This window comes from Papio anubis, chromosome 12, assembly GCF_008728515.1.
Source record: "Papio anubis isolate 15944 chromosome 12, Panubis1.0, whole genome shotgun sequence".
In the NCBI taxonomy this organism is placed as follows: domain Eukaryota; kingdom Metazoa; phylum Chordata; class Mammalia; order Primates; family Cercopithecidae; genus Papio; species Papio anubis.
The window spans coordinates 58,091,534-58,102,150 of NC_044987.1; positions in this window are offsets into that span (position 1 = coordinate 58,091,534).

Sequence of the window (10,617 nt, forward strand, 5' to 3'; positions counted from 1 at the left end):
ATTTGTTCTCTTTTTGCATGTGGGGTGTGAGGGGAAGGAGGCCCAAGAATGACTGCCGGGGTTTTGGCTGGAGCACTTGGAAGGCTGAAGGGGCTGGATGCCGACATGGGGGTGGGGAGAGGCCTGGGGTTCAGATTTGGGCCCGTGGGGATTGTGACACTGTTTATGCTCCTAGTGGAAATACTGAGTGGACGGGAAGATATTTGGGACTGGAGTTCTGGGAAGTGGCCAGGGCTGGAGGTCCACATTTGGGTGTCATCACTAAAGGAGTGTGTGGGATAGAAGAGTAAAGAGGACCAAGGCCTGGGCCTGGGACACTCCTGCCTTGGAGGTTGGGGAGATGAAGCTCAGAAGAGACACGGAGACAGAAGGAACAGCCAGGGAAGCAGGAGGGAGGTCGGTGGTCCTGGCTGTTGCCAAGTGAACACAGGGTGCCAAGGGGAACAGGATCATTGCAGGCATATCACTGTCCCTCTGAGCTTCCGCGTCACCTCCCGCATGTAGGAAGCACCAGTAACCAAGAGTTGAGTAAGTGGGGTATCCCCAGTGCCTGGCCAGAGCAGGTGGCCCCAAAACAGAAGTAGTGGTTCATCACCTGGATCTTGCTGTGGCTGGGGGGTAACCACACAAGACAAAGGGTGTAAGAGGATGTTATAATCTGGATCTCTGCATGCACCGGAGAGTCGGGCTCAGACCAGTGCTCTTCCCTCCCCGAGCCGGCTGAGGACTGAGACACCACCTGGAGGGGCTGGGGCAGAGTGGGGCCTTGCGCAGGATTTGGATAAGTGAAGCCACATCCTTGGGGGTGGGATGGCATGGATAACCCCTCAGGGGCTGGACCCATCCTGAGTGGGAAGAAGGGGGTTTTTTGTGGCCATCTTCAAGGCCCAGCCTGAAAGCTTGCAGTGGGGGCAACCAGAGCCACAGAGTCACCAGCTGCAAGGAACCTCAAGATAAGTCTTCTGGTGTGTTTTGCAGAGGAGGAAATTCAGAGATGGGAAGGGCCTTCCTGTGGTCACAGAGCTGATAAGGGGCTGGGAGCTGGGGGAGGTGGAGCCTCCCCGGGTGGGGCCCCTGCCAGCCCCTGTGTCGAAAACCCCTAGCCTCCCTGGAAGGAGCCCCTGGAATGTGTGCTCTCCAGACCCAGGGCTTCCCTGCTTCTCAGCGACCTCCTAGCCCACAAAACCAATTCCCGGTCCCTAGCCTGGAACACAAGGCCTGTTCCCCAGGCACAGGCAATTCTTCCAACAGCATTTCCTGCAAATCCCAGCTGCTCAGCCCGCCTGGCCTCTGGGCATCTGCTGTTCTCCCTGACCAAAAGTGCTGTTTTCCTTGCTGGAATCGCACACAACCCTCATAGCCCTCTCCACAAAACCTTCCCCAGTGCCTTGGGTGGAAGGGATCTGCCCCTCTTCAGGCTCCCCACAACCCTCTGAACATTTAAAGCAGCCATCACCCTCCTTCTCAAGCTGCCAGTCAATGCCCTCTTCTGCAAAAGCCAGGTAAATGGCTCCCTCCTCCAGGAAGCCCTCCCCAGCTACCTTCAGCCTGGGTCAGGGGCCTCCTCTGGGTTCCCACAGCCTCTGTGCTCCCTCCAATGTTCGCGGAACCAAGGTGTTGAAGAGGGCTGTGTTGTGTCATATCATCTGTCTCCCCCACCTGTCTGGGGCCTTTTCATGGGCTGGGACCAGCCATATGCACCCATGGGCCCTGGGACCTGGGGGGCAGCACAACAACAGGGCTAGGTATAAAACCTACCTCCAAAATGTTGGATTTGGGAGTGTCATTTGGACCTCTGTCAGGACAAGTAAATGGGGGAAACCAGACCAGGGACCAAGAACGGCTCTCAGAAAGGGTGGCCACGTGAGATAAGTGCTACCATTTACTGTGCACCTGCTGTGTGACCTTCTAAGCACATTGGCCCAAGTCATCACAGCAGCCCTCCGAAGTGAGTATTGTTACCATTGACACAGGAGGAAACTGAGGCTCTGCGAGGAAAGGCGGCTCGCTCCAGACCTCAGGAAAGCTCCCAGCACAGCGGGGCTCTGAGCGCAGGTGCGTCCCTGCTCACACGTCTGCACTCCCAGCAGGCTCGGGGAAGCTGCATGGAGAGCTGAAGACAGTTTCCTGGGCTGAGCTGGAGGGCTGGGAGGGGAGACCTCAAGCTCAAGACAGGAGACCCTGGGGAGTCCCTGACTCAGCAGGCCACTGGCCAGTCCCCACATCTGTGACAAAGCCCTGAACCTTTCTGGCTGGCCAGGAGCTGGACAACAGAGGGGCAGTGGGAGCTGGTCCCAGTGCTTCCCCTCGCCCCCAGGTCAGGGCTCTAAGAATGCAACCAGGCTGAGCCCCACTCCGGGGAGCTGGGGGCTGGGGCCTCTGCCAGGTGCATCACAGGGGCATGGAGGTTCCCAGGACCTCAGAGCTCTGGTAGCTCAGTATCTCATTGTGTTCCGAGATTTGGAAGCATAAGATCTTGGTACTCAAGAATTGTGGAGTAGAAACCCCCAAACCACTGCCTTGCCAGCCCTGTAGAGGCCCCCAGGCAAATGGCCCACCCAAAAAATTTTGAAGGCTGCGTACTGATCTGAGAGTGTCAGAATTCTTGTCCCCAGCAGATTTCCCTTCCCAGAACTTGCTCCATCTCCCTCCTGTTTAAGGGGCAGCAGTCCCAGACAGGGCTCTGTGAGACTCAGAGAGTCCGAAAGATGGAGACTCCCCAGTGATGACAGCACAGCCACTCTGAGGCGGCTCTGAACCAAGTGTGGGAGGCTGGCTGGAGACACAGGAGAGATGGGGCCTGAGGAGGGAGACAAGAAGGCGGCAGAGAGGAAACAGGAACTCCTGAAAAGAGGGAGAGATTAGTTTGGTGGGAAAGGGGAGAGTGGACAGATAAGGCCCCGTGAGGAGGCCTGGCCAGGCCAGAGGAACAACCAAGGGGCCAAAGCCCAGCCCTGTGCAAGCTGCTGGTCTGTGGTTCCTGAGGTTGCAGAGATCAGCCACTGGGTTACACAGACCAGGCCCCAGCATGATGCAGGCTCCGGTCCAGAACCCCAGACCCAGAGAGGCTGGACGGGGTAAGGGGAGTTTGGGGCTAGGAGGTAGGAATCCTGCATCTTTTCTAGCTTCTTGCTGTGTGACTCCAGGCAACCACTGGCCCTCTCTGGGCCTCTTCGGCAATTGTCTTGTCCAATTCTCACAACCGTTCTAAGGGATATGACCCAGTATCTCTGTTTTATTGATGAGGAAACTAAGGCTCAGAGAGGGAAGTGCCTGGCCCAATGTTAGAGAATAATTAGTGGAAGAACTGATATTCAAACCTTGGACTGCTTGGCTCCAACCATTGGGCTTGGTCTCAGCCTCCACAACGTGCATCCCAGGGATGAAAGTGGCCTCTGACTGAGTGGGGGTTTTGACTGGGAGCCACTGGAGGGCGTTGCAAGAGAGGAACAGGAAACAATTCAAGACTGAGCAGTTCCTGACATCTGTTGCAGGGCCTGGGAAGCGCAGTCCAGGAGCAGGTGCCGGGAAGGGGTTGCCCATCAGGATCAGGCCACAGGTCAGCCACCATGTTCCCACCCTGCCCTCCCCAGGTGAGCTGCTCAGCATCGCCTGTGTGCCTGGCCATCCAGGCCCCACCTGTGTGTGTGCTGGGGCGAGGGACAGGGGAGCACGTGAAGCTCAGCTGTCTTCTTCAGTGGGCGCACAACTCTTAGTTATTATAGCAGAGAGGACAGGAGGCTGAAGACAGGCAGAGCCCTGGGGCTTTGGGGATTTGGAGAGGGAAGGCCTACTCCTTTCTGGGTATTGGGAGTAGGGAGTGGGAGATAAGGAAGACTTCATGGAAGAAGTGCCATTTGCATTGGGTCCGGAAAGTGGGGCAGGATTTTAAGAGATGGAGAAGGAGGTGATGTGGAGGGGTCTGTGTGAGAACAGTCGTGGCAGTAAAGTATGCTCAGAGGATGCCAAGAGGTGGGTATGACTGGAGCTCAGGGGCCTGTGGGTACCAGGGCAGCAAGGGTCCAAGCCAGGCTGCCTTGGGTCCTGCCAGGTGTCCAAGACCACCCCCAACAGGGCGCTAGCAGCTGACTGGTCTGACCGCCGCCTGCCCGCCAGGCCACCCGCCCGCCCGCAGAGCTGGCTGGCTCCAGGCAGAGCAATTTAACAGCCGCACGTTTAACGGGTCCCTTTGCTCCCGTATACCAAATCAATATCCGCTCTGCTCCCCAGGCTCGTGGCTGCTGAAGACAGTCTCCTTACTGGCCCCTTGGTCCGCATTGTCTTACCTGCTGGGTGCCAGCAGAGGGGCTGGAGGGCTGGGGCAGGGAGCCAGGGATGGGTGATGGGGGAGGAGCAAGAGGAGGACGTGACTGATCAGGACAGTCATCCCAGACACCCCTATTCAGGCTGGCAGGTGAAGGCAAGAGCTTGCCAGAGGCCCAGCCTCCTGTGCTCCTGGGCACAGATGCAGTTCAAATCAGAGTATTTTATGTCTCCACTGTCTGCGCATCTGCGAAAGCATGCAGTCCTCAAGAAGGCGGTGGAGTGGGAGGCTGCCTGAGGGCTGCCGGGACAACAGCCTGTTAGATGTCATTACCTCGGAGCCTCCTTCACACTCAAGATTCCCAGAGTCCATTTTTCCTAGATTCTGGTCCTCCATTCTGAACCACTCCACAGCCCTGAGGTTTCGGGACACTGGACTCAAGACACTACAAGTCCATCATGCCTAGTACTTGAAGACTCCAGAACTGTCTGCTGCGGCTTTCTGCACCTGAAGTGCGAGATTTCTCTTTTCTTGCATCTACACCACCCTTGCCTCCCCACGTCCCCTCCCCCGGGAGTCGCCCTCTCTTACAGTCCCATCTGACCCAAGGCGGAGTGGGAGCAGCAGGCAGGAGGCCACCACAGGCAGACCCTGGCTCTCTTCAGCCCCGGACTTTCCCTGGACATCCCGCGTGAGAGATGGGTAACCAGGGCACCCTCTGATCCAAGACCAGCTCCTGGGACCTGGCTCTTCATCCTGGGTTGTCTTGCAGGTCTGTGATGGGGCGGGCTCTGTGCTCCAGGTGACATCTGGGTTGGTTTGGAGGCTGTTCCCTCCTGGCAGTTGCTGTCCTTCCCTCCTGCTGTATTGCAGGGTGGACCTGCAGGCCCCTGGGGGCTTCTCTCCCAGCAAACAGACTCCATCAGCACCAGGGGCCGATCCAGATTCTCGGGAATGATGATCAACACTTCCTGTGTAGGCCAAAGTCCAGGCATGGTGTACAATCCATTTAAGAGCAAAGAAAAACAGACCCCACCACCTCCTGCACATACACAGCATACCTCCCATGCCAACACCCCCCACAACCACCCTCTCTCTCTCTCTCTCTCTCCAGAACACACATGAAATGCAGGAACTCTGTGGGAGGCTGTCCTGAGTAGCAGGCAGGAGCATGGCCTGTCAGAGCCACACAGACAGGGTTTTAACCCTGCACTGCCCCCTCTAAGCTGAGTCACCCTGAACACATCACAACACCCGTGATTCCCTTTCCTTGGCTGTAAAATGGGGGTGAACACAGCTTGTCCTGACACTCGGGAGAAGTCAAGTGTGTAAAGCCTCCAGCACCCTGCCTGGCTGACCAGGCCCAGCCAAAGCTAGGTGGGTTGTGCCTGTTATACAACCTGCCATTCCTTCCCCAAAGCTCCCCTGAACTTGGGATCCATGCCCTGCCCTGTGCTGCAGGCTGAGGACACAGGTAATCTAGCCCCAGCTCCTGTACTACACACCTGCTGTGGGGTGAGGGACTGCTAACCTGGGCACCCTCTGACCCAAGAGCACCAAGGAGAGATGATCTGCTGCAGGAGGGGCTGGGGAGGACCATGTGTTACAGGCACAGGCCTGACTGTGGCTCCTGGCTCTGCCCTTGCTGGCCGTGAGTTACTTCAGCTTTCTGAGTCCCTGTTTGCTCATCTGTGAAGTAGGATGAATGACAGCACCCACCTCTTTGTCTTGTTGTAAGGTTCAAACTAGGTAATGCACATCAAGCACCCAGCAGACAGATAGTAAGAGTTATCCACTGGTAGCCACTGTGATTAAAGAATAATTCAGTCACATAGTCAGTCAACAAACCTCCACTGAGCCAGCCTCTCCAGATGCTGGGGTGTAAGAGCTGAGGCTAAATGGCTCCAGCCCTCAGGGCCCCAAAGCCCCAAGAGTCTGGGGAAGAGACTGTAATTGAGGGGTAAGCAAAGTGGGCTGGGGGCCTGGGGTCAGGAGCAAGGGGATGGAGTCAGGGTGGCCCTCCCAGGGAAGGCCCCATGGGGAAGAGGAACATGGCCTGGCTAGACTGGAGGGGGACACTGAGGCAGAGGACAGTGTGGCCAAGGTCGGGGCGAGGAGAGCAAGGTCTCTTCAGGAGACACACTCACAGGGGGCTCAGTCCCGCCCTCACACAGGGCTTCTTTGACAGCCGGAACGGAGTGCGAGCAGAGGGCGGCTTTGCCCTTCTTGATGAAGCCCTGTAGCCCTGCAGCCCTTCTCCCAGGAGGCTGTGGGCCTCTGAGAGGGGCTGGCCCCACCATCGAGTCCCCCGGCCCCTTACAGCACCCACCCATACCTCATGTGGTCCTGGGACTGCAGATGCTGGTGGACCAGGGTCCACGAGGACACCATCTGCTCCTGCTGTCTCCCCAGAACCCGACCCAGGCCTGGTCCACAGACACAGCAGAAGCCCAAGGCAGCAAGGGCCTGTACCAGAGGAGCGGGTGGCCCCGCAAGCCCGAGGTTGGGGTTCAGGTCCAGGCTCTAGGTGGGACATGTGTGCTTCTTGAAGGATGCTGCTCACTGGTGAGTGGTGGGCCCCCAGAACCCATCCTCCCCCAGGCTAACCTCGACTTACAGACAAGGAAACCGGGACAAGAAGGCTGCTCCTGATGGGTGCTGGCTCCCAGCGGTTCTGACTTCAGAGGCCTGCAGAGATGCCTGGCCCTGTGCTGAGGGCCTTCCTGCCCTCTTGCCACATCCATGTCTCCTGAGCACCTCCTGTGTGCTAGAGGCTGCCCTTGGTGCGTGTGTGCACTGGGGGCCTCACTCAGGGCTCTCCAGGCCCCAGGCCCATGGAAGGGTTGCGGTACGCGTTGCAAAGGCCACAGCCCCACACCTCTGCCTGGGTACCTGGCTCCCCGCAAAGGCCTGGCTGCTGAAGGCAGAACAGCTGTTCCCTGGAAGGAGCTTGCAAAGGGGCACTACTGGAAGGCACTATGATTAAGAAACACTCACAGCAGCGGCCCCAGACTCACCTGCCTGGGAGTATGGAAGCCTGGCCCGTGGCCTGCAGCTGAGCCCCTGCTGTGGTAGCAAGCACACAACCAGCCCTTACTGAGCACTTCTGAGGCCCTACGCACAGGGCACACACGGCTCCTGCTGGCCTAGCTGCTCACATGCCCTGTGAGTAGGCCGTGGCATCATTACTACTGAAGAAACAGGTACTGTGGGTGACGCTGGAGCCAGATCAAGGCGCAGCTCCACTATTTCATCCCTGGGTGACCACTGTCTTTGTTTTTTCATCCTTAAAATGGGGACCAGGCCAGTCCTCTGTTGTCTGGGATGTTGAGAGAAGCAGGTAAGGTCAAGGGCTTGGGACAGCCTTTGGCAGAGTCGAGGTCTTGTAAATGATCAGCACGAAGATCCTGATGCCAGGATTTGGCACCTGGGCTCCTCTTCAGGCACAGCTCTGCCTACCCTCATGGCTGGTCCCATCAGGCTGTTTCCGTGGGACCCCCACTCCCTGGGGAGCTGGAGGCCTGGCCTCCTGTGATAGCCCCTGCCATGATGCTAGGCACAGACCAGGTGCTTACAAATGGCCACAGCATGTATTATGTTGGGCAGGAGGGAGAATTAGTGGCATTTGGGGATGCTTCTGGGTAAGCCTGACGCCTCCACTGCAAGGCCTCCCATCTCCCAAGGACATCCATCCATGTTGTTGCTGGGTCCTACCACCCCCCAGCACAAGAGGGATTGTCCCATTTTGCAGGTCCCCTTCGGCTCTGCTCACTAAGGGCTGGAGGCTCAGGGAGGCCTCGGTCACTGGAGAGAGAACCAGAAGGACTTTGGAAGTCAGCTTCTCCAACTCTTCTGGCCTCAACCCCACTTTACAGATGGGAAAACTGAGGCCCAGAGGGGCAGGGCTGCCCCTGGTCCTGCTGTGTGTCAGAGGCAGATTCCCTGGCTGTGCTTGGGCCTCCGAGGGGCTGGGGGGCGGTGGGGTCTGGGCCAAGCAGGGCCTGTTGTAATCAATCCAGCCACCCTCGCCTGCCTTGCCCTCTGAGGCAGGGTCTTCCCCTCTCCCTACCAGAGAGGCTCCTGGGTCCCGACAGGCTGGGGGAAGAGCAACACAAATATTTAGTCTGCGCGGAAGAGAGCAGAGCTCAGATCTTGGCCTGATGGCCCTGCCTCAGGCCCTGTGCCAGGAGCCACATCACAGAGGACCATGAGGCCCCCAGTGTCCTAGGGCCCCCACCACAAATGATTTCTTGCACAGACCTATTATGGTGCCAGAAATGCCACCATTTATAATTCCTTGGGGGTGAGACATCGTATCTTCCCACTAGGCTCCCTTTTCCAATAATAATAATAACAATAAGAGCAACACGTGCATGTCCAGGGGTGTACAGTTAACCCAGGACTTTCCCATCCCCCAGCCCTCATAACAGCTCGGTAAGGCAGGTACTGTTTTAGCTATTTTCGATGGGAAACCAGGGCTCAGAGGGGTGGTGGGACTTGCCCAGGGTCACAGAGAGCAGTAGGCGACTAGACTCAGGTCCAGGTCTGACTGTAGAGTCCTGGTCTCAGTCCTGGTCCCCCTAGGCAGTGCCAGCTGGAGGTGGTGGTGCCTTTGGGTTCTTGGAGGAGGGAGCCATCCTCAGCCGCAGGCCTGCAAGGGACCCCTCCTGGGTTGGGGAAGGGACCAGTTGTATCCCAGGTCCCTCCGCTTTTCCTCTATAGCCAGACCCCTCCGCAGCCTCAAGCCTGACAGAAGTTTGACACCGCAGGGATCTGATTCCTACAGGGGCCTCAGATTTAACTTCCTCTTCTCATCCCCCTGTTCTGAGCCCCTCTGGGTTCCTATCTCCATGAATGGGAAGTGCCATCATTCCCCACCCGCTTTAGCGTCCCCCCTCCCTATATGCAAATCCTCAGGCCCCACCCCAGACCTACCGAATTGGAAACTCTGGGGAGCAGGTTAGAGACTGAGCGGCGCTGCTGGAGCGCAGGCCCCAGCCTCGCCACCCTCCTTCCCAACACCCTCTGTGGCTCGCCACTGCCTGCAGGATCAAGCATAGCTCCAGGCTGGCACATACAGCCCCTCTGGTCTGGCCACCAACCTGCCTGGAGTCTCCCCTCCTAGCCTGCTCCTCTCTGCACCCGAGCACCTTGCCCTCCTTCCCAGCCACTGCCCTGTAGCCCACACTCCCCACGTGGCCGTCTTCTTGCATGTCTCCATCCCTCCTGCCTGTCCCTGGGCAGCCTGGAAACATCGATGATCCTTCACCACCCTCTGTGGCAAATCCTCCCTGACTTCTCCAGGCAGAGGCCCCAAATTAGTACCCACGGCACCCTGGGCTCCCTCTGGGACAGCTCTAGTCACCCTGTGTGGTCCTGCTTGTTTCAGTTTCATACAAGGGCTGGCGCAAGGAAGGCCTCAGTAAATGCTGAGATGAAAAGAACAAGAGAGTTTGGCTGCAGAGACAAGGGGCTGCATCTTCTAAACTGAGCCCAGCTGGTTTAGATCACCTCTGGGTCCTGCCACCACCGCCTCACTGTGGGTCTTCCTGCCCCAAGGGCCTGTTTCTCCATGTGGCCGGAGGGGACAGAGGCAGCCCCTTGTGGCAGCTCAGGGGCCCCTGGGTCAAGGTCACAGTGCCCTTCACTCCAGGGCTCTCATTCTGTCCACTTGCCTCTCCCACTACCACCCCAGGAATGGTGACCCCAGCACCTGCTTGGGTCCCTCAGGTCCCACCCCAGACCTACCAAATTGGAAACTCTGGGAAGCAGGCTGGAGACTGAGCAGCACTGCCGGAGCACAGGCCCCAGCCTCGCCACCCTCCTGCCTGACACCCTCTGTGGCTCTCCACTGCCTGCATCCCCAGCCTCATGGTCCATTTTATGGGGTGGAAAATGAGGCTAGGGAAACAGCTGAATCTGCAGAGGGTCCAAGTCACCCCTCACTGGGCTGGCTGGGAGGAGGGGAGCCAGCTGCCCACCAGCATCTTGTGCTCACAGGGGCCGGGTTGACCTGGTGGGGATGCTGGGAAACAGATGCACTCCTGAGCCCCTCTGCACCTCTGTCTCCTCTCCTCTCACACGGCCACAGCCAAGCACACCTCATGGGTGAGGGGCAGATGAGACACCAGACGTGAAGTGACAGCACGGCCGTCTGTCTTCTCCACCAGCACCCAAGACTGTGATCCGCTCTGTGCCAGGGTGCTGGAGACAGCAGATGCCCTCCCAGCCAAGGGGTCTGTTCTCCCCAACATTACCAGTGTTCCAGCTGCTCCTTTCCACTCTGTCTGCAGAGACGCTCAACACCCCCGACCCCTGGTGTGATCTGAGGGCTCTAGGAACCCCTCCTGCAC